We start from the raw sequence: 12,941 nt of genomic DNA, 5'->3' as shown, positions 1-12,941 counted from the left end.
AATCATGATAATGCATATCATGAAAAAAATCCACCCGTCCTTGTATTTGTCCTTCAAGAAAATTATGTTTGTTCATAAAAATTTTATGTACAAAAAATTAATAAACAAGCAAATTGCCAATTTTAAATGTTATACAGAGTTTTTGGACAAAAATATACATGTATATATATACCTTTGATTTGTCCTAAAGATGATACACAAAGGGTTTCGATCCTCCATAATGAATATAAGGCACATTTTCATGATTTTTTTTGTTTACTTGTGAACGATCTGCACATGAAATAGTATCTTTAATTAATTTGAAAGTATAATATAATATCCATAAATATAATAAAAATTAATCACATATACCAGATATTTTCATTGGTGCCAAATAAATCACATAGATGATGCCAATCCACTTCCTTTACGCCTACGGGAGGACTAAATTGTTTAGCTTCTTCGATAGTCTCAAACTCCAAAAAGCGAATATGAAGTCTATGACCAAAAATCACTATATGCTTTGCCCATTAAAGTATTGACATAGTTAACATATCTCTCATCTTCTAGGTCAATATCAAACTTAAACTCCAAAAAGAATAATAGAAGTATAGATGCTTAGAAATATCCAATAGCACTTAGCACTAGCAAAAATCTTGGAAAATCCAATAGCACTAAGAACCAACAACAAGCTTAGAATAAATATCTATATGTAGACATTTCAATATATATATATATACACATACATTTCCAACAGAACAAATATAAATTAGTTAGCAATTAATATTAGCATAAAGATGAAGTATATTTTGAGTTAAAGAAAAAAAATCCACATCATATAATTAAGATAGCAACTATTTGCAAGCTAGTAATGTAGAAAGAGAAGATTTTAAAATGCATATAGAAGAATAGTTAAGGAAATAGGTACTAGCAGCCCTAGCATATCACCTCATAGATGAGTAGCCTTCATAGTTAGAAAACATAGAGGAAAATCCAGAATGGTTATGAACTTGTAAAAGATCTCTGATTTGTTTTCTTTCATTCTCATCGATCTTCATCCATACTTCAACGTGTAGAGGAGCATGCTTTCTTACTAAATAACCGCGTTCACTTGTTAATTTACTTGAAATCTTGTTGTTCATGGGCCTCCCAATGTCATAATTCAGTTCCACCATTAGCCTCCCCATAGTTGCAACATAGCTACAGTTCCTTTGCCAATCGTCCCTCCTCTAACATTTTTCCTTTGCAAATGGGGTGCTGAAAATATGCAACATCAAAACAAGACATTTATGTAAATGATATAGACTTATTAATACTAGTTTAAGCAATTATTTATAGTCACTAATATTGAACTAATACTGCAGGAAATTGATTTCAAGTTTCGGGCCCAAACAGATAGAATTGAACAACTGTAGGAGCCTTGAGGGTGGTAGTTGGTCTAGCTAAGGAATAAGGTGGTGGCAGGTGTGGTGGGGGAAGAGGTGGCAGAGGAGATGTTAAGGCTTGGTCCTTCCTATCTAAGTTAGTAACTTTGGAACTTCTATCACCTGTTGGTGGTTGTCATGGTGGTGGCAGCAGGGAAAGGGAGGATCTTAAAGGTATTGTTTGCTCCATTGATTTCCTCAGTAGTCATTACAATAGGTGATAAGCTAAGACAATCAGAACCAAATTTCTCAACAAGACAGCTGCTGTTTCCCATTTCTCCTTTTTTTCCCTTGTCCGAAACTAACATTTTTTGTTTTCAACATCCAACAGACAAGGCAGCACAAACATTTGTTGGTTCACTATGCACAAATACAACTTGGATAATAATATATGTAATCATTTTTTTTCAGGAATTTAAGGACCAAAGGTAACATTAATTGAACTTTATTTGCACCAAAGTCAAGGATTATAAGTAAGCACTGCACTATGCACAAATACAATGTAACAGTATATATATATATATGTATGTATACATAATGCATCCCTTATATTGCAATTATCATGAGTCATAGCAAGCGTAGCTTGTTTCATCCCCAACTTTAGTCAATAAGATAGGACCACCCTTCTTTCTATTTGTCACAAATTATTATGCATTTTAGCAAAAATAGTAAGTTTTTTAAGCTACGGTTTCTGTTGCTTGTACAAATGGGATTATTTTTTCAGGGACTCACAATTTTTGGTACTATAGTGTGTAGCCTAGCCTAAAAAGCCAAAAAAATTGTGTTGCTGATAACAATTGTAGTGGTAATATCTTGAGTCTCAAAATCTGTTCACTTCATAACATTACAAAAATTTTTGGTTTGGTATTACCCAGAATGTGATTTCAAAAAAATTCTTGCCAAACAAACATTTAAAAGAAGCATAGTTTAGAAAAGCAGGGTTGGGAATGTTCACTGGGGAGCTAAAGCTACATTGTTTTTTAGGAAAATTAAGGTTTACTAACCAATTTTTAAATGTTGCCAATCAACAGTCTTGTTAGCTGTTCATCAAGCCCTATAACTTGCAGGCCAACTCACATCAATTAAATAGGATTACCATTAAGTGTGACTGATATTTTGCAAATCAATTGTCTGAAACTAGTTCTCTATTACAAGGAGAGAATACAACTATGTTATTATGTTCATGTTAGGGCACTATGTAAACAGTACAAAATAGAAATGAAAATAAAATAAAATAAAAAAATCCAATCAGCCAACCAACTATTATGATTCTTTGGGAAGATTACCCATGTTTTTTTCTTGATGGGTCTCTTTTCATACAGAAATACCTCTCAGGACTTGTTACTTTCAAACATCTAACAGACTTATAATTTCCAAGCCAAGCCTCTATCCTCTTCTAGTTTGTCCTATTGCAGGGTTTAACTACAGTGTAGGCAATTTTTTAGGCCCCTCTCAACTTTTGAAATAGAAACCCGAGTATATAATATGCTTATTAGATTACTAGGAGGATATACAATATACGAACTTTATGGTTATGTGAAATAGCTATATCTCATTATTTCACATTACTGGCTTTGCTTCCAGTCCTCTAATCATAACTACTAATTACAATTGTCCAAATGCAATCTGTAATTATAATTTTCATACAGCATGACACTATTTAGACTTAACAACATTGAAATTTGAATAGTACGACATAATGTTAATGTTTTTCCATGTAATAAGCTATGGAAACCTAAAGAGTAAATTAACATAGATAAAGCACAAGGCTCATGTGCTCTACAATATGAATCCCAGAATTCAAGGCTTAGAGGACTGTTCAAAGGTCGTACATGAATAGGACAAGATATTTCCAGTACCTAAACTTAGCTAAACATGAGCAAGAAGGAACTTTCCAGAAAGTAGCTACATTTTACCCTATTTATCATCAATGATTGAAACTTACAAATGAAAAAGTTTTGTTGTGCTTCTGAAACATAACCGATGCATACACAGACTCAAATTTTTGGTTTTTCTATATCATGAAACTGTAGGCAATGACTCTTCATGACTGGCAGCTTGGCAGCAAAAAGATGACACATTTTCATTTATATATATATATATATATATGTATATAGTCTCAATTTGGAAGATGGTGATGGTGAAGAAGTTGTTCCCAATGAGGTTAAGGATGATGACAATATGAAAGCTAAGGGTGTGGAAGAGAGTTCTGGTGAGACGAAAAATGGGAGCGAACGAGAATTTGAACAATGAGTTTGGGGATATTCTTGAGAAGATGATACTTGGAGAGTTGTTTGATTACATTGAAGTTAACTTTGCTAGATATTCCTGTCTTAACGTATTAGTGTACTGAATGCTGGATAATGGTATTATAACATGGATTACAAATTTGTCACTACTATTTCTATGATGACTCAATTTGCTTGCTTGCTAAGTAAACATGAAAGATAAACATATACTAAATTTTAGGTATACCTGTGCTACTATGAAGACTAAGAGATGTAGTGGATGAAATAGACAGAGCGGATGGAGCAAAAGGAGTAGATGGAGGGGATGGAATCGATGAGCTCGGATCTAGTATGCTAGTGTCAGAATGATCAGAGTCGAAGGAGCTGCACTAATATCCACTGATTCGCCACAACCACGACCACATCACTGGCAGATTTCTCTCAATCCGGCCATCCCTTTTCAACACCGCCAATCCTGTTGAGACACCCATTCCCCGATCTACCTCCCCACCAATTTTCATGGCCATTGGCCACCGATGGTAAGCTTTTCCAGTGGAGCACGGTGCCTCGTCGGAAAACACAGTTCCGGTGAGTTCCTGGTGATCCCACCTACCTTTCCCCGCTAATTCGACCTCCCTAAAGCCAAATTCGAGGTCGGTTTCCTCCAATTCAGAATGGGTTCTGAAATTTGAGGACTTGAATTCCGAGAGCTTTCCGGCGAGATTCCGACCGCCATGGGTCCGTTCTGCGGGAGGAGCATGTGTGAATTGTGGAATCGATCCCGTGGAGGATCTTGATTGAATTGCGTGCTCGAGGTGAGGGATTCACCTTTAATTCTATTTTCGGGTATTAAATTATGAATATTTGTGTTAACTAAATATTTAAAAATTATATTTAATGTGTTGAATATTTAGTAAATTTATATTTGGAATTTTGATGTCAAAATTGAATGAATTAAAAATATTTGTGCATTATAAAATATTGTGATTTTAATAATTTTATGGATTTGGGATGTTGTTAATAATTACTGAATTTTATTATGGGAATATTGCATAATTAAATATTTGATAAATATGTTTATATATTTGATATTTAAGAGGAATTTCCATCTAGAATTATATTGCCAATTTCTGATAATTTTTAATATATGTTTTGATGCCAAAAATATATTTGGGGATTTAAAGAATTGTGGATTTAAATTCTTATTAATTATTGTTATGTTTATTATTGAAGTTATGATGTACGATATAGGTAATTACATGATTTTAATAACATATGAAATTATGTGATTTAACATTATTTTTGGTATGGCTTGATTGTATGGATTTGAATGAAATTATTTATTTTAAATTTATTATATACTGACAAATTATGGAATTTAATTATATTTTGATTTTTGAGGAAATTTGGAAATTAATTGTTATTAAACCATTATTGAGAAAATTTTTGGGAATTTGATGCATAATAAATTTGTTTGCATGGTTTTAAGAATTTATAAATTTCATGGGACTTAAACATTATTCTTGAGCGGATTGATTTCATGGATTTGAAGAAAAATAAATAAATAAATTTATTATGCATTGAGATGAATTTCATAAATTATTTTATGGTGTTGGAATATTTTGGATATATATATATATACCATTTGATTTTGAGATGATGGATTAATTGATGAATTGGAATTGATAGGTGTTAGTCCTTGTTTTATAAAAATTTGAAATGGTATATATATATATATATATAAATGGTTTTTAAGACGCACTATGCAGTACCTGTCAGGACCCGTCCAAAATTTCTCACCGGAACCCTAGACAAGCCCTGATCCTAGGGAAACCCTACCGGACCCTCCAATGGAAAATCCGACAGGGTTTCCCTGGGATCAGGGCTTGTCTAGGGTTCCGGTGAGGAGTTTTGGAAGGGTCCTGACAGTTGGTATCAGAGCCAGTACCCAGATCGGTGTGCCAGCGAGGACGCTGGGCCTCAAGGGGGGAGGATTGTAACATCCCACATCGGTTGGAGAGGGGCACGAAGCGGTCTTTATAAGGCTGTGGACACCTCTCCCTTCAAGACGCATTTTGACAAAACCTTGAGACCAGGGGGGAGATAGGGAGTGAACCCTCGGCTAAAGAGGACAATATCTTGATGCGGGTGGACTGGGCCGTTACAGTGGTATCAAAGCCAGTACCCGGATCGGTGTGCCAGGGAGGACGCTGGGTCCCAAGGGGGGAGGATTGTAACATCCCACATCGGTTGGAGAGGGGCACAAAGCGGTCTTTATAAGGCTGTGGACACCTCTCCCTTCAAGACGCGTTTTGACAAAACCTTGAGACCAGGGGGGAGAGAGGGAGTGAACCCTGGGCCAAAGAGGACAATATCTTGATGCGGGTGGACTGGGCCGTTACAGAGGGTCCGGTAGTGTTTCCCTAGGATCAGGGCTTGTCTAGGGTTCCGGTGAGGAATTTTGGACGGGTCCTGACAGTTGGTATCAGAGCCAGTACCCGAATCGGTGTGCCAGCGAGGACGTTGGGCCCCAAGGGGGAAGGATTGTAACATCCCACATCGGTTGGAGAGGGGCACGAAGCGGTCTTTATAAGGCTGTGGACACCTTTCCCTTCAAGACGCGTTTTGACAAAACCTTGAGACCAGGGGGGGAGAGAGGGAGTGAACCCTCGGCCAAAGAGGACAATATCTTGATGCGGGTGGATTGGGCCGTTACAGTGGTATCAGAGCCAGTACCCGGATCGGTGTGCCAGGGAGGACGCTGGGTCCCAAGGGGGGAGGATTGTAACATCCCACATCGGTTGGAGAGGGGCACAAAGCGGTCTTTATAAGGCTGTGGACACCTCTCCCTTCAAGACGCGTTTTGACAAAACCTTGAGGCCATGGGGGAGAGAGGGAGTGAACCCTAGGCCAAAGAGGACAATATCTTGATGCGGGTGGACTAGGCCGTTACAGTACCAATGTTCTGTAGTTGTGGATGTGATTAGCGTATGGGCAGAATGTGATGAGCGCGCAAGTTTATGCTCTCCTATGGTTGTCATCGGGCCAAGGACAGGTAAGTTGATATTGGTCATAGCTGCCCCCCTCCATGGCCGGGATTAAGGTTTATAGCATCGACGCTGCTAGGACGCCAGGGCTCCCGGATGCAGGTTTCTCTCTATAACCTCCCTGGCATCATTGGTATATAGTGTGTGCATCAAGTTATTTTCTCGATCCGATTTTCAAAAATTAATTTTTTTTTTCAAAATTGTATTTGAAATTAAAAGTATTTAAATGGAAATTTTATTATTTATTTAAATTGTGTCCAAAAATATATTTTACCATGTTTTCAAGGCTCACATAAATTTAAAATTTATCAAAAAGATTTTCTACGGCATCTCGTATTATTTTATTAAATTATTGAGCATAATTTTTATAATTTATTTAGTGGAATCAATTTGGCATTACATTAAATTTTATCATTATTAAATCAATTTATTGCATATTAAATTGCATTGTGTTTATTATTAATTCTTTGATTATTTCATGGATTGATTAATAAATTTTATAATTATATATTGAGTTTAAGTTGTTTGGTTAATTGAACTTGTGCTATTCTTCTAGTATGAATTCTACCATTTATTTGTGAACTTATTTTATTTAATGATATTTTGTTATAGATTCAATTATTTGTAATTAAATTACCTGCATGGTTACATTGTAAGCTTGAACTTATTTGTATTTTATTTATTATTTACTTCATTCATTTTAGGATATAATAATATGGGGTTTTGTGAAACGTTTAAAAAAGAAGGACTTTTCCAATTGAGTGGAATATTGAGGATTTTGAGAGAAAAATGTAAATTTTACTTATTTACAATTATATAATTATTTATCTATTTATTAATAATTAATCAATTTTATTATAGTATTATTACTATTATTATTATTACTGTATCGTAGTGTATAGCAGATTAGGTTACTCACAGAGATTATTAGCATCTCACATTTTTAAATCCGTTTCTCTAGATCCAGGTTAGTAGATGTTGATTGTCCGAGACGAGCTCGACGTGTTGGTTTGTTGCCGAAGTCCAAGAAGTCATTCTTTCTTTTCCTTCCATCTTGTATTATTTTCCTTCCAGCTTTTATTATATTAATTTTATATTTAAATGTATTTTATAATACTCTGTATACTATGTTGGACATTTATTTATAATATTGCTTCTGGTTCCCTGTTATTTTTGAAGTGTTGTAAATTTGTGGAAAATAAATTGTAGTAAAGTGGGAGGAATAAGGAGATGTTGTTAGAAGTGTGTTTTCTATGCAGGAAATTTTGTAGTAAGTCCTACCCTTAAGAGAGATGCTGCTGGATTTTTCATTGGAAGGTTCGGTGGTCTTTTTCTTGGAATCAGAGCTTGTCTAAGGTTCCGGTGAGGGATCTTGGATGGGTCCTGACAATTCTACTCTCTCTTGTCATGTTAATTTGTATTTTGCATGTGACTTTACGTACCTTTGGTCACCACATTTTACTAAATGCAGCTCTTTTCTTATTCTCATGTCTTCCAAATCTTTTCGAGCTTTATCAGTATCCTTTGTTTTGGTATCAATGTCCAACAGGGTTCCAACTATATTATCACATATATTTTTCTTAATGTGCATAACATCAAAAGTTTGTCTTATTTTCAAAGAGGACCAATATTCTAACTCAAAAAATATACTCCTTTTGGTACATTTCAACTCTGCTGGTGTACGCTTTTGTTTCAGACTTGGATGCTTTCCCAATTTCATCGTTTCTACATATTGTTGCAACTGCCTCACTATATCCTTACCAGATAATTCCTTTGGTGCAAGTCGAGTCTCATATTGACCATCATGTCGACGACTTCGTCTCCAGCAATGGTCAGAAGGTAAATACCGAAGATCACCCATGTAACATATTTTACTTCTCAACTTTAATGATGATGTTTCCTTGTTGCACACAGGACAAGCCATATAACCTTTTGTGCTCCAACCTGATAGAAGTCCATATGCTGGAAAATCATTAATAGTCCACAACACTACAGCATGCATTTGAAAGATTTTACCAGTTAAGTAGTTATATGTTGCCATCCCATTCCACAACTCTTTAAGTTCTTCAACCAATGGTCGTAAATATACATCAATTTCTCTACCAGGAGATTTTAGGCCGGATATCAATAAAGACATCATTAAATATGGTTGTTTCATACATTTCCATGGTGGTAAATTATATGGGGTAAAAATAACCGACCACATGCTATATGAACTACTCATATTTCCAAAAGGATTAAACCCATCTGATGCAAGACCAAGATATACATTGCTTGCATCATTTGAAAACGATGGATACATTGTGTTAAATTCTTTCCAAGCTTCACAATCAGCTGGATGTTAAAGCACACCATCATTAACTTGCTTCTCACTATGCCACCGTATATCCCTTGACGTATGACTCAACATATATAATCTTTACAATCTCGGTTTTAGTGGAAAATATCTAAGTACTTTGTGTGGAATGTTTTTAACTTTATAACGATTTTCATCACATACTAGACATCTTCCTAGATCGGCATTCTCTTTCCAAAACAAAACACAATCATTTCGACATGCATGAATCTTCTCATGCCCTAATCCAAGTGCACGTAACATCTTCTTCATGGAATATGTATCTTTGGGGATATTTGCACCTTCTGGAAAGGCATCACCTAATATTTGAAGCAACATGTCAAGTGATTTATTACTCCAATGGTTTAGAATCTTGAGATGCATTAACTTAACCACAAAAGTTAATGTCGAGAGCTTACAACCTAGATATAGTTTTCTTCCAGCCTCAACAAAAAGATTGTCAAATCCATTGTTATCATTTCTGATTTCCTCATTGAAAATACTTGGCTCGAGATTTTCCATATCATCTGCTTCATAAGATTGATACACATCATTCAAAATGTCCAACATATCATCATCATAATATTCATCCATATCTCTTGTTTCTTGCTCTCCAACACTCGAATTATTCGATCCAGCATTGCTCGTGGATGCCACGTGTTCTTATCCATGGAACACCCAATGTACATATAATTTAGAGAACCCATACCCATAAATATGTTTATGTACAACCTTAATAGGTTTCCAATAGGCATTAAGTCAATTACGACCCAGGCAACGTGTCTTCCCCTCATCATCCAAATGTTGTTTGGCAACTTCAATAAATGATGCTACCCCATTAACATATTCTCTAGAATGTCGATTCGAACGACCAATCCAACTTTTATCCATCTATTTTATACATCAAAAGATAATAAACAATCTATCCCATTTGGACATAGACATAATCAAATCTAGTTAATGCATACATATACACATAGGTATGCTCACTATTATCAACATATTATGGCTCAGTAGCATCTTTCTTAAGATTTAGTAAATGTGAGATTTACTAAAGTAAATCTCATTAAGTTCATAACACTTCTTATCAAACATCTACCACTAACTTTGATTTATCTATATTATGTTAAAATCTAACACAATACACAATTCAATCTAAAATCTCTTTCTCGCCCTTTCTTCCTTCCAATTATATGTTTCAATATAAAACCTACGTAGGAACCAAACAATTATTTTTGTTTTCTAAACTTTAAATTTGTAATCTTGTAATTTTGCTGTCAATATTTTTATTATATTATTTTCTTTTATTAAAACATTTTCTTTCTTGTTTTCATTTGTAAGAAAAATCTCATTTATCAAATATATGTATGTGGATGTAGATGGGATTTATTTGCTTTGATTTTCTCTTGGAAGGATCTTAAAGTCTTTGGCAGAGACCCTACATCTTGGATAATAATTTTGTTGAGGCAATTAGAGGCAGATTACGAAACATCTTGGAAAGTAATTTTGTTAAGGCAATTAGAGGTAGATTAAGAGATATATGTCTTCTTGGTGAATAGTTCCTCAAGGTGTTAAGATTAAAATTGTATATTAGCTAGCTATTATAGCAATAAAGCCTATTCTGATTAATTAGGAGGATAAAAAAGCTAAAATTTCTTATCACGGTCAATGTGTTTTAGTTATATGGGTATTATTCGTCCTTTCGTTTGTTAATTTAAGATCAAATTATAAATTTTACATTGAAAATAAATTATTTGAAATGAAAAAGAATCTAAGAGGAAGTATATGAAAAAAATTAGTGTCCAAGAATAAAAGTGAAAAACGTTCAAAATATGAGATAACCACTGCAGAGGAAAAAGCTACAAAATGGTAATATGATTCCACATTGGATTCTCCAACCAATGGTGGTAGCTTAGTAAGTCTAATACTATCACTCTCCATCTAATTCGATCCAAACACCTATTTTTATATTTTTACTATTTTAACCGCTTTTCACAAAATTAAAAAAACAAAGAAGGGGCGATGTATTAATACATAACAAAGTCGCCTAACATATTTGGCGACCTTTAATTTGCTATTTTTAGTAATTCATATATTTAGCGATGCTTTAAAAAAAGTCGCTAATACATTTTTAGCGACAGTGTGGTGAAGTGTCGCTAAATAATGCGTCGCTATAAGTGGATTGTTAGCATGCATCGCTAAAAGTCAATATGCGTCGCTAACAACTCAATGATAGGCGACTCTCCTGGTGTGTTGCTAAAAATCTATCTGAGTCGCTAAAATCTCAAAGATAAGTGACTCTTATGATGCACTGCTAAAAATCAATCTAAGTCGCTAAAAACTTAAAGACAGGTGACTCTCATAATGCATTGCTTATTGTTTTATGGCTTTAGTGACATGATGTTAGGCGACTCCATGCGAAACGTCATTATTTATTTTGTGCGATACATTTATTGCATCATTTATCAATGCAATTCTAGTAATGTATGCGTGTAAAATAATTAGACGTGTAATATAACAAACCTTTATATAAGCTGACTTTTATTTAGGATTTTTATAAGGATAAAAACATTATAATATAATTAGGATCCCCAATCATATACATAATTATACGGTAATAAAAATTTTGGTTACTCTGATTATTTTAATAATGTTAAAGAATCATGGCAATTGTCAGCCATGAACAACCTAAACTCGAGACCAAAACAAGCAAAACCTGAGACCAAACAAAGGTGCCTTGGCCGATGGGTCACTTTCTTAGTTTGTTTTTGTACTTTGTTTTGTAATTTGTTAAAGCCAATTTGGTCATTAAAATACCAAAAGGTACAATTTTAATCATCAATGTCTTGAATGTACTAGATCTATCCGAAAATTTGTTAAGTGTGCCACAACTTATAAAGAAAGGATACACTTTGAAGTTCTTAAATATTTGTGAAATATCTAAGGATAGAAAAATTGTATTACTTATCCATATGAAAGAAAGATAACAGCCTTGTAATTGATTTCAATCAACAAAATCAATTGGCTATGAGAAGTAAAGTCCATGAAGATTCGAAATTGTGGCATAGGATGCTTGACTACTACAACTATGCTACCATCAAACAAATGCAATCTCAACAAATAGTTGATCACTTACCACAAATCCAAGAAGTTGAAGTTGTTTGCCAAACATGTTAACTTGGCAAAATCAAAAGATAACCATTTCCTTTGACAACACTTGGCAAAGCAAAGGAAAAACTACAAATGGTGCATTCGGATTTGTGTGGACCAATGAATGAAGTAACTCATGCATGGAGGAGGTATTTTATCATCTTTATTGATGATTGTTCAAGAAAATGCTAGATATACTTCTTCAAAGAAAAATCAGAAGCAGCAGCGATATTTGGAGAGTTCAAAACACTCGTGGAAAATGAAGCTTGAACAACCATCAAGGTGATCCGAACCGACAATGGTGATGAATACATTTCTAAAGCTTTTCAAGATATTTGCAAGTAAAATAGCATTATACATCAACTCACAACTACATATACACCACAACAAAATGGAGTTAGTGTTACTCCATCATGGAGATGTCAAGATGCTTGCTATTTGAGAAGTGTTTGCCAAAGAAATTTTGGACCGAAGCTGCCAACATAAGTGTATATCTCCTAAATCGACTTCCAAATAAGTCAATTAAGTCCAAAACTCCAAATGAATTATGGTGTGGTTTTAAACCTTTGATTTCTCACTTAAAAGTCTTTGGAAGTATTTGTTATATGCATATACATGACACCAAAGATCCAAACTAGACAAAAAAGCAAATATTAGCATGCTTGTTGGCTATAGCTCGATTTCAAATGGCTATAGAATATATGATGTATCTAAAATGTAGGTTGTTGTTTTTAGAGATGTTGTCATAGATAAGAACTCATATTGGAGTTGGAAAGAG

The sequence above is a fragment of the Ziziphus jujuba genome, chromosome 3 (assembly GCF_031755915.1).
Source record: "Ziziphus jujuba cultivar Dongzao chromosome 3, ASM3175591v1".
In the NCBI taxonomy this organism is placed as follows: Eukaryota; Viridiplantae; Streptophyta; class Magnoliopsida; order Rosales; family Rhamnaceae; genus Ziziphus; species Ziziphus jujuba.
The sequence above is the reverse complement of the archived record's forward strand: the minus strand, read 5'-3'. Positions refer to the sequence as shown.